Below are 7,755 nucleotides of genomic sequence, written 5' to 3' on the forward strand. Positions count from 1 at the left end.
TTCTCTCTACAAGAGGCTTCATACATTTATAATAATTTCACACTCTAAAGCAATCACTAACGGCAAAGCAAGGCAATTATAGTCACTCTGCAAAGTGGGCCCACAGTGCTGCATAGATACTTGATTGACTGGGATGTTAGAGTAATGTAATTTTCTGATTAATCAAAATATCTGGATTACAAAGAGTTATTTATTTTAGGATGCCAATATCATGAGTCATAAACATTTTAAATATAATAAAAGAGGAGCAAATTAGGACTTCCAATACAGGACAACTAATATGCTTCAAAGAGTATTCTTTACCATTAAAATTGATCCTTAGGGGAATAAAGTCAAGAAAAATGGCAAAGTACAAAGTACCAAAAATCTCTCTCTCCATTTGCACAACAATTATATTGAAAAATATTGGCTGAGGGGACTATTTTGAACCTCTGTAGTTTATTTAACACTTGCAAATTCCAGGGGATAGCTTGGCTGGTACATTATGGTAAGCTTTGTTTTATTTAAGCCACTAGCAGAGTTGCAACAACCATCCCCCAACAACAGTCTCATGTCATGCAGCATTGGGGTCCATAAATTACATTCAAGGATGAAGGGTCTTGCTGGAGCCAGGGTGAGCAATAAAGACCTGGCCTTCCAAATATCAGGGCTCTGTGTTCTAATTATGGAATACATCTCTGATAACTGTGGTGTGGGTGTGTAGGCTGGTCACCAGTTACCCAACCTCCATAAACTGAAGTAGCCACAAAGGGATTCAAAAAGGATGCACCTGTTTTGGGGGACTAAAAAGTAATTGCATATGTGAGGGAATTTAGAAAGCCAATTACCTGCCTAGGGAAAGACAAACACCCAGGAATGACCTGAATAAGACCATAAGTTTTTACCTCAGGCTGATCGCCAAAACAGGGACAACATAAAACATTTTTTTAAAAACCAACAAGACCTGGAGGAAGAGGGAGAATCTGCTTTCCAGAGTTTCTACATTATAAGGTTCAAAGTCCAGTCAATAAAAACAAAATCACAAAGAAATAAGGCATAAAAAAGGGGACTGGTGGGAGGTAATTGAATCATGGGGGCGGTTCCTCCATGCTGTTCTTGTGAGAGTGATTTCTCACAAGATCTGATGGTTTTATAAGTTTCTAGCATTTCCCCTGCTGGCTCTTATTCTCTCTCCTGATGCTGTGAAGAGGTGCCTTCTGCCATGATTTTAAGTTTTCTGATCAAGTCCAACTGACCAAGTTTTTCATTCTCTTGTCTGTGTTTTTGGTATGTCCACAAATCCGATATCATGAGGATTTTCTCCAATGCTTTCTTCTGAGAGCTTTATAGTTTTAGGTCTTGCCTTTAGATAAAAATCTATTTTGTGTTAATTGTTGTCTATGTTGTAAAGCAAGGGTTCAAGTTCATTGCTTTGCAAGCAGATCTCCCATTTTCCCAGCACTGTTTTTTGAAGACTATATTTTTCCATTGAACGGCCTTAGCATCTTTGTCAAAAACAATTTACCATATATTTGAGTGAGATGTTGACCACCACTTGCGGAAGTCTGGACTGCAGACCCTGACTCAATGATGGATAAATGAATGCACTCTCACACCATTACAGTGATACAAGTGGGCTAGGGATGGCCTTTGACTGCTTTCAAAGGGTGAAATGCAACCAATCGACCAAGATCCTCTATCCATCCACACTTTTAATCCATAGATGTTACAATAGAGGTTCTAAGTTAACACACTTGTGGGATACTTAACATGGTCAAGAGAATGGTTTTATGCCGGGCACGGTGGCTCACACCTATAATCCCAGCACTTTGGGAGGCCGAGGCAGGTGGATCACGAGGTCAAGAGATCGAGACCATCCTGGTCAACATGGTGAAACCCCGTCTCTACTAAAAATACAAAAAATTAGCTGGGCATGGTGGCGCGTGCTGGTAATCCCAGCTACTCAGGAGGCTGAGGCAGGAGAATTGCCTGAACCCAGGAGGCGGAGGTTGCGGTGAGCCGAGATCACGCCATTGCGCTCCAGCCTGGGTAACAAGTGCGAAACTCCGTCTCAAAAAAAAAAAAAAAAAAAAAAGAGAGAGAGAGAGAGAATGGTTTTATAACTGATAAAGGCTTTAGGTTCTGGTGCCCAGAGTAAATACTATTAACAGGTAATTTCCATTTGATTTTCCCTGAAGAGAGCCACCCAGCACAAAATTAACATGAGTAAACAGAGTGGAGACAAAGGGATGTGGGGTAAGGCTTTTGATCATCTCTCTTTCCTATGTTAATGAGGGGGCTGCCTTCAGCAAGCCCCAATAAAACCTTTTGGCCTTACAAAAGGTTTGAGATTACAATCTATAACTTTTCCTAATAGTTAATATCTTGCAAGCCACCCCGAGTGAATATCAACATTTGAGGGTTTACTTCTGGGATCTCCATTACATTAATCTATTAGTACTGCAATATTTTAATTACTGTAGCTTTGTGGTAGGTTTCAAAGTCAGGAAATAGGAGTACCCCAAATTTATTCATCTTTCTGAGGATTGTTTTGGCTATTTGGTGCCCCCTGTAATTTTTTTTTTTTTTAGACAGAGTCTTTCTCTCTCTTTTTTTTTTTTAATTGCATTTTAGGTTTTGGGGTACATGTGAAAATCATGCAAGGTTGTTGCATAGGTGCATACGTGGCAGTGTGATTTGCTGCCTTCCTTCCCTTCACCTATATCTAGCATTTCTCCCCATGCTATCCCTCCCCAACTCCCCACCCCCCCGTCACCCCCACTCGCCCCCAACAGACCCCAGTGTATAGTGCTCCCCTCCCTATACATGTGTTCTCATTGTTCAACACCCACCTATGAGTGAGAACATGTGGTGTTTGATTTTGTGTTCTTGTGTCAGTTTGCTGAGAATGATGGTTTCCAGGTTCATCCATGTCCCTACAAGGGATGTGAACTCATCGTTTTTGATGGCTGCATAATATTCCATGGTGTATATGTGCCACATTTTTCCTGTCCAGTCTATCATCGATGGGCATTTGGGTTGGTTCCAGGTCTTTGCTATTGTAAACTGTGCTACAATGAACATTCCTGTGCATGTGTCCTTATAGTAGAACAATTTATAATCCTTTGGATATATACCCAGTAATGGCACTGCTGGGTCAAATGGAATTTCTATTTCTAGGTCCTTGAGGAATCGCCACACTGTTTTCCACAATGGTTGAACTAATTTACACTCCTACCAACAGTGTAAAAGTGTTCCTATTTCTCCACATCCTCTCCAGCATCTGTTGTCTCCAGATTTTTTAATGATTGCCATTCTAACTGGCGTGAGATGGTATCTCAATGTAGTTTTGATTTGCATTGCCCTAATGACCAGTGATGATGAGCATTTTTTCATATGCTTGTTGGCCTCACGTATGTCTTCTTTTGTAAAGTACCTGTTTATATCCTTCACCCATTTTTGAATGGGCTTGTTTGTTTTTTTCTTGTAAATCTGTTTAGCTCGTTGTAAATTCTGGATATCAGCCCTTTGTCAGATGGGTAGGCTGCAAAAATTTTTTCCCATTCTGTTGGTTGCCGATTACCTTGCCCTTTTTTTTAAGCAAAAAAAAAAATGGTGTATTAGTCTATTCTCAAATCGCTATTAAGGAAATACCAGACACTGGGTAATTTATGAAGAAAAGAGGTTTAATTGACTCATAGTTCCATGTGGCTGGGAGGCCTCAGAAAACTTAAGAACTTTTTTGCATCAAATAATAATATCAAGAAAGCAAAGAGACAACCTACTCAATATGATAAAATAATTGCCAATCATATGTCTGACAGGATAGCAATATCTAAAATATATAAAGAACACCAATAACACCACCACAGAGATAACCCAATTAAAAGCGAGCAAAGGATTTGAAAATTCTTTGACGTCACTCAAAGAATATACACAAATGACAAACACTTGAAAAGACGCTTAACATTATTAGTCATTAGAGGAGTTCAAATATCAGTCATAATTAGATACCCCTTTCTACTTAGTAAGATGTGTATGCTATAACAAAAATGGTAAATAGCATGAGGTGACAAGAAAGAGGTGAAATCGGAACACTTGCGCATTGCCTGTGGGAATGTAAAATGGTACAGCTGCTGTCAAAAGTAGTGTGGTGGGCTGGGCACAATGTCTCACACCTGTAATCCCAGCACTTTGGGAGGCCAAGATGGGTGGATCACTGGAGGACAGGAATTCAAGACCAGCCTAGCCAATGTGGTGAAACTCAGCCTGTACTTGAAAAAAAAAAAAAAAAAAAACTAAGCTGGGCATGGTGGTGCACCCCTGTAATCCCAGCTACCTGGGGGGCTCAGACATGAGAATCACTTGAACCCCAGAGGTGGAGATTGCAGTGAGCTGAGATTGTGCCACTGCGCTCCAGCCTGGGTGACAGAGCAAGACTCTGTCTCAAAAAGAAAAAAAGAGGATGAGGGGATGGAGAGGGAAAAGAAAAGAATATGACATTTTCTCAGAAGTTTAAACATAAGAGTGCCATGTAACCCAGCAATTCTGCTTTAAGGTGTACATTCAAAAACCTGAAAATAGAGATCTGAATGGACATATGTACATTAATGTACACAGACACATCATTCACAATAGCCAGAAGGTACAAATCACCCATGTGCTCATGAACAGATGAATGGATAAACAAATCATGGTACGAACATGCAAAGGAACATTATTCAACCATAAAAATTACTTTTTTAAATATATGCTAAACATGGATGGACCATGAAAATGTTATGCTTAGTGAAATAATCTAGACACAGAAGGACACATATCTTATGATTCCCCTTATATGCTATACCTGGAATAGGCAAATCCACAAAGACAAAAAGTAGAATAGAAGTGACCAGCCAGGTGCAGTGGCTCACACCTGTAATCCTAACACTTTGGGAGGCCAAGGTGGGTGGATCACAAGGTCAAGAGATCAAGATCATCCTGGCCAACATGGTGAAATCTCATCTCTACTAAAAATACAAAAATTAGCTGGGTATGGTGGCACGTGCCTGTAGTCCCAGCTACTCAGGGGGCAGGAGAATCACTTGAACCTGGGAGGTGAAGGTTGCAGTGAGCCAAGATCATGCCACTGCACTCCAGGCTGGTGACAGAGCGAGATTCTGTCTCAAAAAAAAAAAAAAAGTGACCAGGGACTGAGAAGAGAGAAGGAAAGGTTGTGGTTGAGTAGATCAAGTTTTTGTTGGGAAAGTGAAAAAGTTTTAGGTATAGATAGTATTGATGGTTATATAGCATTGTGAATGTATTTGATGCCATTGAATTTTACAAATAGATTAAAAGATATTGTTTATGTGTATTTTACCAAAGTAAATCATCCCAAAATTATGAAATCAGGATGGAACAAGTAAGAATACCAATTTTTAGAAACAAAACCCAAAACAAACTTATGTTAGTTGGGATAAGGGGTTTTGGGCAATAAATTTGAAGGCAAGTACTTAAATTGTATCTAAATATAGTGGAAAATGATAAACCTCCTAAAAGGTGAACTCTCTAATGGCAGTTTTATAAGATGCATAGAAACATGTTTTAAAGTTGTAGTTTTTTCTTTTTAAATGAAAGCAAGTTTATCGAGAAAGTAAAAAAATAAAGACTGGCTACTCCATAGGCACAGTAGCCAAGTTACAGTTTTTTAACACAGAAACAGAAAACCAAATGCCTCATGTTCTCACTTATAAGTGAAAGCTAAACATTGAGTACACATGGACACAAAGAAGGGAACAACAGGCACCAGGGCCTACTTACGGGCGGAAAGTAGGGGTCTGTACACGAAGGTAGGGGCCTGCAACACACAATTTAACTATATAATAAACATGCACTTAGTCTCTGACTTAGCTTCCAGAATGTCATGGTATACATCATGTAATGCACATCTTTAGAAAGAAGACCACATGATCAGAAGAAATATGGGGAAAAAAATGACTTTTTAAATTTTAGTTCCTGATGGAAAATTTTCAATGGTGTCTCATTATCTAAAAGATAAAGCCCAAACTTCTTAACAAGGAATTATTTGGGACAGAAAGTATAATATTCTCAATCTCTCCTAGTGAGTACTAGGACTGAGTACTCAAATCTTCCTAGATTGAGATTGCTTCTATTGAGTATGCATCTCTGCCATGATTATGCTTAGATGTGCGCAATTACTTAATTCCTCCCACTGCATTTGATTGTAATATGGTTATTTTTGCTCAACACCACAACCCCAGGGCCCAATATGAATTAATGAATTAGTTAAGCCTATTAGGCCCTCTGTCTCTGCATCTTCCCTCCAATTAATACCTTTCTCTTCTTACATCTCCTACCAGGCCTCCTCACCCCTAAACTCTTATTGATCAATGCATATTAAAATCTTATGATGAGTTTCTAAAACACAATTACATCTCATACTTCAGTGTGGATATCTTTCCCTGTTCTTCAGTAGTTTGTTTCCAACCACAAATTTCTAAATTCTCCACATTGATCTTACATTTTTCCGCACTTATTAACAAAACTGCATGATTCACATTAGCCCCAAACATCCCCTAACCATTAGGTAAGCAACTTCTCTCAGTTTCAACTGCCCATGTGTTTTCTCTGTTTACTAGAATTATACCCAAGTATCAAACTCTGCTTTAATTGTCTCTTCTTTCAGGTAACTATCTTGTTCTTGTTCTACCTGAAAATGCAATTCTTTCCTTCTACTTCCTTGACACTACAGCCACACCTCTTTTATGGCATGCACTATATTGAGCTTATTACACTTCTGTAAATATTTACTTCGGCCCAAATTCTGTTGAAGCCATGAATTGGGCTGTATTTACTTCTGTGTCAATGGCATCCTCCTGAGAGTAGATACAGGCTTGGTGTGTTAGAGAAGCTAAGGAAAGGGGTCCTGAAATGAGCTGGAGAACCAGAGAAAGATGTAGGAAGAAGTGGGAGAGTCTCTAACTCAGGTGTTCTACTAACAAACTGGCCCCTTGCAACTCCCTATCATATACCACCAGTGCACTACCACCTGAATGAGCTATGTAACATTAGGAAGGCACATTGTTAGTTGGAACATTTCTGGTTTCACTTAAAACCAAGTATCACACACATTATATACACCCTTTGTTTTCCATTTTTCATTTCTAACACTCATATATTAGTATTAAAGAGAGAAATACAATTTGAGTGTTTTTATCAGTGAAGAAAGTTGGCATAATTGAAAAGATGAAAACAGCAGACATTCTGAGGGTCCTCAATCTGGATGTTATTGATTTTGAAACAATTAGAGAGCTTTAATGCCTCAAACTAGTCCAAAAAAAGCCAACAGCAAAACCCATACCACTACAAATCTCACTGGGTATAGCTCCCATTCCATGAACATGGCAAAAGGTGAACATATCAGTCTTGTCCAGTTCCTCAGCTTAGATCTATTTGGGGGTCAATTCAATACTATCATATAAAATTATTTGGTAATTGGAATATTTCAGCAAAAATGTTTACTTTTTTGCACTTCAAAATACAAAAAGATGTAGACATAGTGTGCATCTTTATTAGAGAATACCGAAAGTCCCTTCAGGTCCAAAGTTTGAAATCCCCACTTGACTGTTTGTCAGAATAGCTCATTGTCAGGTAGAGAGCTCTTTTCTAGGGCCCAAACTACATGGCTTAGATACAATGCACAGAGGAATGGACCAACTCCACCTCCTTTCTAGATCATTGGTTATTAGCAAAAAGCTTCAGCATGGGCTGCAGTTA

This window comes from Aotus nancymaae, unplaced genomic scaffold, assembly GCF_030222135.1.
Source record: "Aotus nancymaae isolate 86718 unplaced genomic scaffold, 86718_ANA_hifiasm-v0.15.2.pri h1tg000049l, whole genome shotgun sequence".
NCBI classification, from domain to species: Eukaryota; Metazoa; Chordata; class Mammalia; order Primates; family Aotidae; genus Aotus; species Aotus nancymaae.